Below are 13,252 nucleotides of genomic sequence, written 5' to 3'. Positions count from 1 at the left end.
ACTGCAGGTTATCCATTCAGGGATCTGTTAAATAACTAGAATATCAGAAAATTGGACAAAACCATAATTTTGTAGAAATTAGAGGGGAATTGCAACCTGACTCAAAAGGCAGACAATATTTCTTAGTTGCCATACTTAATTATTTGATTCAAAGAAATAGGTTGTCTAAAGCTACTGCACACATTTGGAGCTGAGGAGTGTTTTCACTTGAAATTCTTTTGGCTGATCTGATGAAGCCTTGTATTTCCCACAATGAAGAAACAATAGCTGTTGTTTGATTTATCTAAGAGAACAAGATGGGTTTGTGGTATATAAAGTTTTATGTAGCAGGTTTAAAGTGCAAAAAATCACCCCATCTAATATATTTTTTTATTTTTTTTATTTTTTTTATTTATTTTTTTTTAAAGATTTTATTTATTTATTTGACAGAGAGAGATCACAAGTAGACAGAGAGGCAGGCAGAGAGAGAGAGAGAGGGAAGCAGGCTCCCTGCCGAGCAGAGAGCCCGATGCGGGACTCGATCCCAGGACCCTGAGATCATGACCTGAGCCGAAGGCGGCGGCTTAACCCACCGAGCCACTCAGGCGCCCCCTAATATATTTTTTTTTTAAATGGTCACATTCTAAAACTATATTTTTTTCAAAATGGTCACATTCTAAAACTTTAAGAGTTAGAGCTCTGCTTTAGACAATTTCCCCATTGCCATCCTTTATGAAGGCTTCTAAAATAATATTTTCTTCCTTAGAGAAAAACACAAACTTTCTAAATTAATTTAAGCTATCTGGTTTATTGTTCATCACCTTTGGCACATCATGTAGCAAATCTTATACTAAAATATCAGCATGTGGAGCATTAGTACAATCCACAAAATCCTCTTGGAGGAAAAAAAAATTTAAAGAAATATCCCAGGGCATAACATGCAAAACCACTATCACTAATCAAAGAATCATTGCAGACTTGGCTGACAATCCTCTAATAAATTATCTTCATTGTTGCTCAGAAACTTGTATGCTTTGTGAATACAGCACATTCCATATTATCTAAAATTCAGTTTTGAGGTTGGAGGCTGTTTTTAGTCCAGCAAGGGAATGAAAGATGACTTTTCATTTAATTCCCATGCCCTGGAACGTGCCCTTGCAAAATTTTGACCTTTCTGTGTTTACATTCATAGAACAGAAACCCTAACTTGATTAATAGGGATGCAAAAAGAATTAGCTTGAGTTTGTGATTAATTCAGCTGCATAAACTTACTTTGCATACACTAACTAAACCAGAGAAGTTTACATAGCCTGATCTGTATATTTATTTTATTTAACACAAATTGAGATTTTTGAAATATGTGCACTTAGACTTTTTTCTAAATAGAAAATTTATACATAATCCTGGTCAATACTGGTTTTGTATTGAAGATTGAGGATATTAAGTAGAATCTATCACCAAGAAACCACTGTTTTCTGTTGCTATTTTTAAAACTTAAATAATAGATTTTCTTGTCTATGGTCATGATACTTAAGGAAAATCACTAAGTGGATCACTTTATCTTCTCAAAGATATAATCTGATACTACTCTGAAATGAACTGTAGAGCTAGGATATTTTGGAGGAGACATATTTTGAACAAGGACTTGGCAAACCTTATTATTTGCATATGATGAAAATGATAAGAATATTTTATTTCATTTTATTTTTTAGAAATCAATCAACCTCTTACAAAAAGAAAGCTTAGGAGGACATCTATACCTAGATGTGTCCAATCTGTTAAGTCCATGACCGTACATACACAAAACCCCTCAGTAGATGAGTCCATAGAACTTAGAGACGGTACCATCATGCCATATAACTGCTAAAACCATCTTCTGGTTCAGTGCCTTCTCTTAGAATAGTGTAGCAGAGCAACAGTATTGTTAATGCTTGAAAAATTTTTGTGAGAAGTCTTCATAAAGAAAGCAAGATGTTAGAAAAATGTTTCTGGGACAATATTATTTATGCCCTGTTTCATTACACTCCCTTGGTTTCAAATGATTCTCCTTTCAAAGAAGCTCAAGATCCTACAAATTTAATCCATATTGTTGAATTGGACTACAGAACAGTCATTTAAAGATGCTCTCTGGCCATTCCTTCATTCACTTATTTAACAAACATTGAGAAGTAAGGAATTCAGTTAAAAGGAAGGAAGACATTCAAGCTGCTCACAGGTTGCTGTTTGAAAAGGCCCTCTCAGGAAAGTAAACTGATGAGGAATGGAGGTCTGGCTCTTGGGTTTGTAAGTCCAGGAATTCTATTTTTCAGTGTATTCATGGGTAATTTGAGTCAGGAGGACAAATGCATGAGACATATTATAATAAAAAAACAACAACAAAGAAAGAATCTTGAGAGCTGCAAAAGAAAAGTGATACATCACATAAAAGGGAGCTCCCATAAGATTCTCAGAACACTTCTCAGCAGAAACATTTCAAGCCAGAAGGGAGTGGGATGATATATTCAACATGATAAAAGAAAAAAAAAAACAATAACAACAAACCTGCCGACCAAGAATACTCCATTGAGCAAAACTGTCCTTCAAAAAATAAAGGAGAATTAAAGAACTTCTCAGATTAAAAAAAAAATTAAAAAAGCTGAGTGAGTTCATCATCCCACTAGGCATCCCTTACAAGAATTGCTATAGGAATTCCTTGAAGTTGAAATGGAAGGATTTTAGGCAGTAACATGAAAGTATATAAAAATATAAAGCTCTCTAGTAAAGGTAAATATATAGACAAATACAGAATCCTATGACACTGGAATGGTGCTGCATAATCATTTTCAATTTAGATTTAGAATTTAAACAATAGATACACAAATATGTAACTATAAAACTATGTTAATGGATAAAATTAAATAGCTATAATTTGTGACATCGATAATATACAACAGTGAAAGGGGATGTAAAGGAGTAGAGGTTTAAGTTGTTATCAGTTTAAAGTTAAGTTGTTATCATTTTAAAATAGATTATTATAACTAGAAGACATTTTGCATAATCTGCATGGTAGCCACCAAGGAAACACCTATAGAAGTCATGCAAAAGAAAATGAAAAAGGAATCAAAATATGTCATTACAAAAAAACCCAATAAAACACAAAGGGAAGCAACGAGAGAGAGGAAAAGGACAAAATAACTATAGGAGATACATAGGCCAATGAACAGAATAGCAATATAAGGTCCTTTCCTGATACTAACTATTTCAAATATAAATGGTTTAAACTCCGCAGACAAAAGACACAGAATAGATGAATGGATGAAAAAAAATTGCCACCACATGCAGTCTAAGAGACTCACTTTAGACATAATGACATTCACAGGCCAAGAGTGAAAGAACAGAAAAAGATATTTCATGTAAATAGTAACTGAAACAGAGTAGGGGTAGATATACTTACACTGGACAAAATCAGTCAAAGATTGTTACAAGAGATAAAGAAGGACATTATATAATCATATATAATCAACTCACAAGGAAGACATAACACATATAAATATACTTGTACCTTGCAGCAGAGCACTCAAATGAATGAAGCAAATATTGACAGAATTGAAGAGGGGATATATAGACAGAAACAAATAACAGTAGGAGACTTCAATACTCTACTTTTAATAATGGGTAGCTCTGTCAGACAGATCAATAAGGAAACAGAGGACTTGAAAAACACTGTAGACAAATTGGTCCTAATTGACATACACAATGCATTCCACCCAACAAGAGCAGAACATTCTTCTCAAGAACACGTAGAATATGTTCATGAAAGATCACACATTTGGCCACAAAAACAAAATAACTACCATCTCCTTTCTGCCCCCCAGCTCCAGCAGAAGAATCTCCAGTCCACCACAATTGAAAATATACAAGAGAAAGGAATTCTGGAAAATAAAGTTCAGTCTAGTCAACTGGGCTCATTACACTCATCTTTTAAGATTAAAAAGGTATGTAGCTTGTTCTCTTCTTTTCTCAACTTACATTCTTCTGCTACCTCATCCCTCTCCTTGGCTTCTAAGTGAATGTTCCCCAACTTAGCTGACTTGTCTTCTGAGCTACACACTTAGACATCCAAGATGCCCCGTGGACATCAACTTGATATTTCCCCGACCCTCAACTTGTTCAAAATGAATTCATCTCTCTTCTCTTTATATAGTTCTCATTCTGATTATGGGTACCATTATTTACCTAGCATCCAAAGAAAAAATCTTTTAGTCATTCTATATAGCTTTCCCTCTTAGATAGCTATGATTAGTAAATACTAATTTCTATGTGTTCTATTTATTCTACATTACCACTGTTATTTCTCAGTTCAAACCATTATCATCTCACACATAAATCATTGCAACCATCTCCCATCAACCCAACCCTCTCTCTCCTTACCCAATTAACTTCCATGTTCTAAGTATGGAAATCTGATCCTATTACTCCCCTGTTTAAAATCCTTCACTTGTTCCTTTTAACCATAGGATGAAATCCAAATTTTGTGTAACATAAAAGATTCTCAAAGATCTGATCATGTCTTACCTTTGTAATTATGTTTTCTATTATCCTGTTGTAGCTCTCATATTTGCTCCCTTTTATAAGACTCAAACTGGGACTATTTTTTTAGTCCTTCTATGGAAATTCTTATTCTAGAGCTGGCTTTCTTCTCTGTTGGTGGAATGGGTAGAATGTGAGTCCTTAAATCCCTGTGGTTGCATTCTCTACCCTTTGGAAAACTCCATGTATAGTGAAAAAGACTCAAAAAATGTAAAACAAAACCGAGATTAGAGACCCAAAGAAAGAAAGATGGAGAAGCAGAGTCCTAATAGAAGTTCTATTCATGGATCCCATCGTCCCAAAGGCTATCTTTTTTTTTTTTTTTAGGCTATCTTTGTTTTTAAATCAACAGGTTTCCTTTTTTATGTTTAAGTTCATTTGAGCTATATTTCTATCTCTTGCAAAAAAGGAGCACTGATTCATACAATCCCCACACATACACTTAATGTTTAGTCATACCACACTACATTCATAACCCCCATGTCTCTGTGTCTTTGCACACAACATTCCTTCTCCTATTTTGTGGATGAGCTGGAGGATTCGCCTTCAAGACTCTGAACATCACTTCTTATCAATTTCTCTCTTGGTACCTTCAGATTAAGTTTACCATTAAGCTCTGAGGACCTAAATATACCTATAGAATTTACCTTCCTGTATTTATTTATGTACTTCCCTTATTAGATGGTGACATTTTTAGGAAAGGGACCCTGCTTTATTCATTTTGGAAGACAGCCATGCTCACCACTATACCACCAATGCTTCATTTTGTATGTCATCAATCACAATGTCTTAGAGAAAGTGTTCAATTCATATTTGTTAAATGATGGATGATTTTGTGATTTATGCTGTTTTGAAGATCACTTTTGTGCTCAGAGAAAATTCTTACTGATTTTGGGATAGTATTTGCTGAAACTCTCTATTTTACCATTTCATGTATTTATGCTCTATCCAAACAAGGAAAGGACCAAATGCTATTGTTTCTATTTTATAAAGGGTATAAATAAGTCAGTTTATAGTATTTTTCAAAAATATAATTTAACAAAAGGAATGAGAATAAAACTGAAAGGAGATCTCCTTTAGGACTTGGATTTCTGGGCACTGTGAAGCAAGATTGATATTAACTTGCAGCAATCCAGTGGAGACTCAGCCAAGTCCTGAGGCAAAATTTTCAGGATAAATACTCTTGTGATTATCAGCTTCAAATTTGGTATGTGTAAATGCCTTAGAGTTAAGCTTCCTCTTCATTTTTTTAAAGATTAACCATGATATATAACTGTACCTATGTGCAATTGTTTGAAGAAAGCTCTGTAGCATCCCAATTTTGGTCAGTTTCCTGATATTCAAAATAAAACTCGAGTTAGTCTAAATGAAATTGCATCAGACAGCCTCTGTATTTTATTTTCAAATTCTGTTGTACTGTTTACTGCAATAGATCAAAAAATAATTTTGGTGATTTAATGCTATTTTATTATACTTGAGATTAATTAATATCCAAATTGATAAATGTGCATAATTTTAGCCAACTAGATTGAGATTAAATACTTGTAAACTGTATATTTTAACTCTAATAACAACATTCTTACATTTTAAAGCATGTCTGAAGATATTTTTGACCCAGTAATATAATACAATGCTGAGTTCAATGGAATTACAATAGAGAACTTTTTTCATTGAACTGCAGAAAAGCCCTGAATCAAACCAATATCTTCTCTCATCTGTAGTCAACCACCACCTTTTAAGGTTTATAGCTAAAATAAAGATATAGGTTCCTCGGATTTTAATCCCAAAGGCAGAAATGACCATTTGAATGAATGAACCCTGATTCTTTTCTACAGAAAAGCTGGAAGTCTTTGGGAAATTCTTTACAAAACATAATATTGAAGGAGGACTTTTTCCTTTTTGATCTTCCTTTTCTCCAACTACAAATTCTCAAAAGAGAACTCTAACAGAGCTGACTGTTTTTATATTTTTTACTGGGCTACTGTAGCTCAGAAGAGGTGGTTTTTCTCTTTCTCTCTTATCCTTTTCTTTTCTCCTCTTTATTTATTTATTTTTTTAATGTATGTGAAATGTCAGTGAGCTAAAAAGAGTTGAGTGAGCACAACTTCTTCTTCATTTGATATTCTTGCCTTTGGCTAACCACTTCTATTTTTCTCTTTCAGGAAGTGCTGGAGGAGTTGATGAAGAGTGAGTCAAACTTAAGAGCCCTCAAGAAGAAACCGAGACCAGATCTCTTCATGTCTTTAATATTTTCCAGCAATGATAGAACCACATGATAAAGAAATAGGTACTGGTAGTAATTTTGTACTAGTGATGGTGATGGAATACTGAAGGTAAATCTCACTCAAAATATTATGCTGTGAGTCATGCAAATTGGCTTTAAGTTCTATGAGGGCAGAGGGGGTTCCAAAGGATCTGTAATTAGAAAAACGAATCTTGTTTTTTTTTTTGTTAGCCATTTCCAAAGCTGTTGGTTTATGTACCTATTTATTCTCAGAGGTCATTGCTGAGACTTGTTCATAGTGTATGCTCAATATCTATATGTTGAATGATTTCTTATTGAAGGCAGAAACTGTATCTATTTTTATATAAAAATAATGTTTTACTTGAATCTTAGTTGCAGAACAGAAAAATGAATATAATAATTATTACTTTATTATAATGATTATCTATCAAGTGCCTTTAATTTGTAATTGTAATGTACATTGTAATGTGCATGTATTATGGGGTATTTCTCCATGATAATAGGGTTTTCCAGAAATCTCAGTTAATTTCTTAGGAACAAAGTGAGCAATCAACAAGCATCTGCTGTCAATAGTTTAAAATTCAATAACATAATGATGTCCTATTAGTGGTAATGTTAGTTTTGTTTACAAAATAAACTGATTTTAAATAAGATAACAACAGAAAAAGCATTTAAAAGTTTTCCCTAAAAAACCAAACTATCCAGAAAGAAATAGTTTGTTTGCTGCAGTAGTGAGAAGTCAGTTGTGAAATGGAGTATTTCCTATATTTTATTTCTTCCTGTAAGTAAATTTTAAAAATTGCTTTATTAATATAAATAATTGGCTACCCTCAACTGGCAAATCCTGATTTTAAAAATAATATAATGATGGATGTGATAGAGAATAGCTTTAGGATCTTTAAATATTTGGGATACACTGAAAAACTGGATAGGGGGGCGCCTGGGTGGCTCAGTGGGTTAAGCTTCTGCCTTCGACTCAGGTCATGATCTCAGGATCCTGGGGTCGAGCCCTGCATCAGGCTCTCTGCTCTGCAAGGAGCCTGCTTCCCTTCCTCTCTCTCTGCCTGCCTCTCTGCCTGCTTGTGATCTGTCAAATAAATAAATAAAATCTAAAAAACAAAAACAAAAATAAAAACAAAAACAAAAACAAAACTGGATAGGTCATAAGTGACAAGAGTGAATTAGTGTTTTTGGACCTCAGGTTAATGTGGTAAGATGGGGCAGAGTATGTAGTGTGGTTTCATGACCAGCAAGATAGCAACCTACCACTTTTTGAAAGCTGGACACTAAAAAACTGGCCAAGACAGAAAATATGCTTTTAGTATACAGCCTCTGGGTTTGAAGAAGCTTCTGTTTTGTCTATCAAATCAAATGTTCTTAAACTTTAATTAACAGAGAATTTGAGAGGAGCGGGTTGTGGGCCACAGATAATGTTAATGCGTTGTAAGATGGAATCATAGGAGCAGCCAAGACATTTATTGAAATGAAGTATTTAGTTTCAAAGCCATCTACATTGATGTTCTGTTATAACAATTTTATTTTGACTGTATCAAATGATGGATGAAGATGCAGTTATCTGGTCTGATGGATGTGGTACTATGCAAAGGTGCAATGCTCTGAGCTTTTTTATTGAATAATTGAACTTGAATTTTCCCCCAGAGAATAACTAGACACTGCACTTTCAACTAATTTACTATCTTGAAAATTTCTATGCAGTTGGCAACATAATCATGGTTACTTTATTATCAAATAGCAAATAATTTTGTATGCTCGCTAGCATAATAATTGTTAGAATTTGGTCAGCAATTTGTCTATGATGATGATGCCATGTGAGAGTATGTAGGGATCTGTTATCTACTGAATTGTGTCCTCCTAAATTTATATTTTGAAGCCCTAACTCCCACTATGACTGTTTTTGGAGATAGGTCCTTTAAAGAGCAATTAAGAAATAATGAGGTCCTAAGAGCAGGGCCCTAATCCAATAGAACCGTGTTCATAAAAGAAGGAAAAAAGACACCAGGAGTGCGCATGCTTGGAGGAAAGGCAGTGAGAAGGCAACCATCTGCAAACAAGGAAGAGAGGTCTCACCAGAAACCAACCCTGCTGACAACTTGATCTTGTAGTTTCATCCTTCAAAACTGTGAGAAAATAAATTTCTGTTAAGTCACCAAGTCTATAGTATTCTGTTATGGTAGCCTTTGCAAACTACCACATGGGGTCTTATGGGATATCAACTTCAGAGTGTTGCCTACAGCTTCAACTCTTCTTGGTTTCCCTGAGTACCTAGTTCTGGACTTACAAGGATAAGCTTCTTGAGCTTCTTGAGCTCTATTTTTCTAGTGGCACCATCTTTGATTTAGTGAATTCCATGCTTGCTACCACAATAAACATAAAAATAAACTTTTATTACATAATGTAAATATTACTATTTCAGCTATTTCTAAGTGTACAGTTTTATGGCATTGAGTATATCCACATTGTTGTACAACCATCACTTAAAGAACCATCCCCACCATACTACCATCCATCTCCAGAATTTTTTCATCTTCTCCAACTGAAATTCTGTACTATAAGACACTAACTGCATGTTCTCTGTCCCCTCACCTCCTAGGAAACATCATTCTACTTTCTGTCTTTATGAATTTGACTATTCCAGGTAACTCATATAAGTGGAATCATAAAATATTTATCTTTTTATTATTGGCTTATTTCACTTAACATAGTATCTTCAAGGCCCATCTATGTTGTAGCATGTATCAGATTCCTCCGTTTTAGGACTGGATAATAAAATACATTGTGTGTGTGTGTGTGAGCATATATATATACATCATATATATATGATATAATTATATATATCACATTATGCTTAACCATTCATCCTTCAACAGACACTAGGTTGCTTCCATCTTTTGGCAATTGTGAATAATACTGCTATGAATACTGCTATGAATAATACTGCTATGAATAATGAACACGTATCTGTTCAACTTCCTGCTTTCAGTTCTTTTGTATACATATTCAGAGGTAGAATTGTTGGATCATACAGTAATTATATTTAATTTTTTTGAGAAGCCATCATACTGTTTTCTACAGTGGCTGTACCATTTTACATTCCCACCAACAATGCACAAGGAATCCAATTTCTCCATATCCTCACCACTTTGTTGTTTTCTTATTTTTTTTTCATAATATCTGTCCCAGTGTGTATAAAACAGTATCTCATTGTGTTTTTTATTTGCCTTTTCTTAATTATTAGTTATATTGAGCATCTTTTCATACACTGGGTGAGGATTTGTATATCTTCTTTGGAGAAATGTCTATTCAAGTCATTTTCCCAGTTTTTTTCAATTGGGTTGCTTTCTTATTGTTGAGTTATAGGAGTTGTCTATACATTATGGATATCAATGCTTTATCAGATACATAGTTTGCAAAACTTGCTCCTATTATGTGGGTTGTACTTTTACTCTGTTTATAATGTCTTTTGTTGTACAAAAAAAATTTAACTGATGTAGTCCAATTTATTTTTCATTTTTGCTTATGCTTTTGGTTTCATGACTGATAAATCATCACGAAATCCAAAGTCATAAAGATTTTTCCCTTATGTTTTCTTTTAAGATTTTTATAATTTCAGGCCTTACTTTTTGGTTTTTGACCCATCTTGAGTTAATATTTGTATATGGTCCAATTTTATTCTTTTGCATGTGGATATCCAGCTTTCTCAATACCATTTGTTTCAGACAGGTCCTCTCCCCATTTGAGGGGTTTGGCACTCTCATTGAAAATCTTTTAACCATGAGTGAGGGTTTATTTCTGGGATCTCTATTCTATTCCATAGGTCCATATGTCTGTTTCTATGCCAGTACCAGTCTTTTGGTTACTTTAGATTTGTAGTAATTTTTAAAATCAGGAGTGTGAAGCCTCCAGCTTTGCTTTTTTTCAAGGTTGTTTTGGCTAGTAAGTGTCCTTTAATATTCCATATAAATTTTATAATGAATTTTTCAAGTTCTGCAAAAAAAAAAGTAATTGGGATTTTGATAAGGATTACATTGAATTTGTAGATAACGTTGGGTAGTATTGACATCTTAACAATATTAAGTCTTCCAATCCATAAACACAGGATATCTTTTCTTTTTCTGTCTTCTTTAATTTCCTTCAGAAATGCTTTATAGTTTTTAGTGTAAAAGTCTTCTGTCTCTGTTAATTTCCAAACATTTTATTCTTTTTGATGTTACTGTAAATGCAATTGTTTTCTTAATTTTCTTTTCAGATTGTTCAATGTTACTGTATAGAAACATAACTGATTTTTGCATACTGATTTTGATTTTTGTATGTTTATAAATAAATGCTGAATTCCTTTATTATTTCTAATACTTTTTTGTGAAATCTGTGGAGTTTCTGTATATAAGATAATACCATCTATAAATGGAGATGATTTTACCTTTTTCTTCCAATTTGGGTTCCTTTTACTTTTCTAACCTATTTGCTCTGGCTAGGACTTCTAAGACTATGTTAAGTAGAAGTGGCAAATGTGGGCATCCTTGTCTTAATCTGTTTTTAAAGGAAAAGCTTTTAGTTTCATTGTTGAGTATGATGTTAGCTGTGGGTTTTCATATATGGCCTTTAAAATGTTGAGGTAATTTCCTTCCAAGATTTTCCCTCACACTTCCATTTATCTACTTTTCAATAAAATTAAATCCTTGAGGTTTACAATATCACATGGTTTCTGTATCCAATGGTCTTAGGAGGAAGGTTGCTTGGGAACTTGGCATGAACCATGCCACTTTTTCAACCCTATAGCTGCTTTATATAAAGGTCTGAGGTTGGGGCCTAGGGTAGAGTTTAGGTCAACTGGAAGGCAGGGAGGCACTAATAAACTAGAGGCAGAGGCTGTTTACCAACCAGTATGGACTATTTCACTATTTTAACAACTGGTATTGTCATACCAGTGGTCCAGATGAATATCAGTCTTCTTCTTGTGTAACATATCCTAAAGAGTCACACATAATATTACAAGAACCTATTTTAAATAGTCTTAAGTGTGAGAGTCAAAATAATGACATCTTCTCATAAAAGGTAGAATATATATTAGCTTAATTTTTGGTTTGAGTTGATTTCCTTTTATTTACCACTTCATACTGGTCATGTTTACAATGATAATGCGTAATATTTAAAAACTGCTTGCTGAAGTGATCTTCAAATATCAAGCTAGATTTGTAATCATTTGCCTATGAAAACTAATATCATCACATATTCTCTTTTTTGGTAATTAGCTAGCTATGCTTAAAAGTTAATAACCTCTAGACTGGAATTGCATCAGATTTGTCTAATTTTATTTGTCACACACCCAATATTTTCCTCTTGATGTATGTTGTTTTCATAAATTTACAAATTTATATTATTCTAAATGTGGTCACTGTTTTATATATATATATATATTTTTTTTTTTAAAGATTTTACTTATTTGATGTAGAGAGAGAGAGAGAGAGAGATCACGACTAGGCAGAGCAGCAGGCAGAGAGAAAGGGGGAAGCAGGCTCTCTGCTGAGTGGAGAGCCCGATGTGGGGCTCGATCCCAGGACCCTGAGATCATGACCTGAGCTGAAGGCAGAGGCTTAATCTACTAAGCCACCCAGGCACCCCACTGTTATATATTTTTATAACTTTACTGAGATAGAATTCTTTTACCATAAAAATTTTTTAATAATATTCACTTCAGAGGTTTTTAGTATATTTACAGAGATATGCAACCATGACCACTATCTAAGATTAGAACATTCGATCACCTCATTACTCCTTAGTGGTCACTCCCTATTCCCTAGTTTCTAGACTCACTAAGCTACTTTGTGTCTCCATGGATTTCTACATTTCATATAAATGAAAATACGCAGCATGTCTTTTGTGACTGGCTTCTTTCACTTATCTTGATGTTTTCAAGGATCATTTATGCTGTAGCATATATCAGTACTTCATCATTTTTTATTGCTGAATAACATTCTATTGCACAAGCATGGTAAATTTTGTTTATCTATTCATCAGTTGATAGACACTTGGGTTGTTTACATTTTTTTCTACTATGATTAATACTGATATGAACATGTATGCACAAGTTTCATTGGGTCTGTATTTTTGCATCTTTTGAGTCTATAGCCAGGAGTGGATTCATTGAATCATGGAAAAGGACATTTTTTTTTTTCAAATTTGCCCAAATTTCTGCATGATTAATGTCAGTTATTATCAGAGTGTAGTATATGTGTATTTGTATGTGTGTGTATGTGTGCATACACAAACGTGCTTTTATAATGGAATCTCCAGCTTTGAAGAGTGTGAAGATAGTTCTTCAAAAAAATACTAAAATAAATATTTAGACATTGCATCGGGATAACAATGCCATCTACAGAATATGCCAAAATCCTTGATCATGAAGCATTGACTTAGACATTTATAGTACTCATCTATTTT

The sequence above is a fragment of the Lutra lutra genome, chromosome 4 (assembly GCF_902655055.1).
Source record: "Lutra lutra chromosome 4, mLutLut1.2, whole genome shotgun sequence".
Lineage (NCBI taxonomy): Eukaryota > Metazoa > Chordata > Mammalia > Carnivora > Mustelidae > Lutra > Lutra lutra.
The sequence above is the reverse complement of the archived record's forward strand: the minus strand, read 5'-3'. Positions refer to the sequence as shown.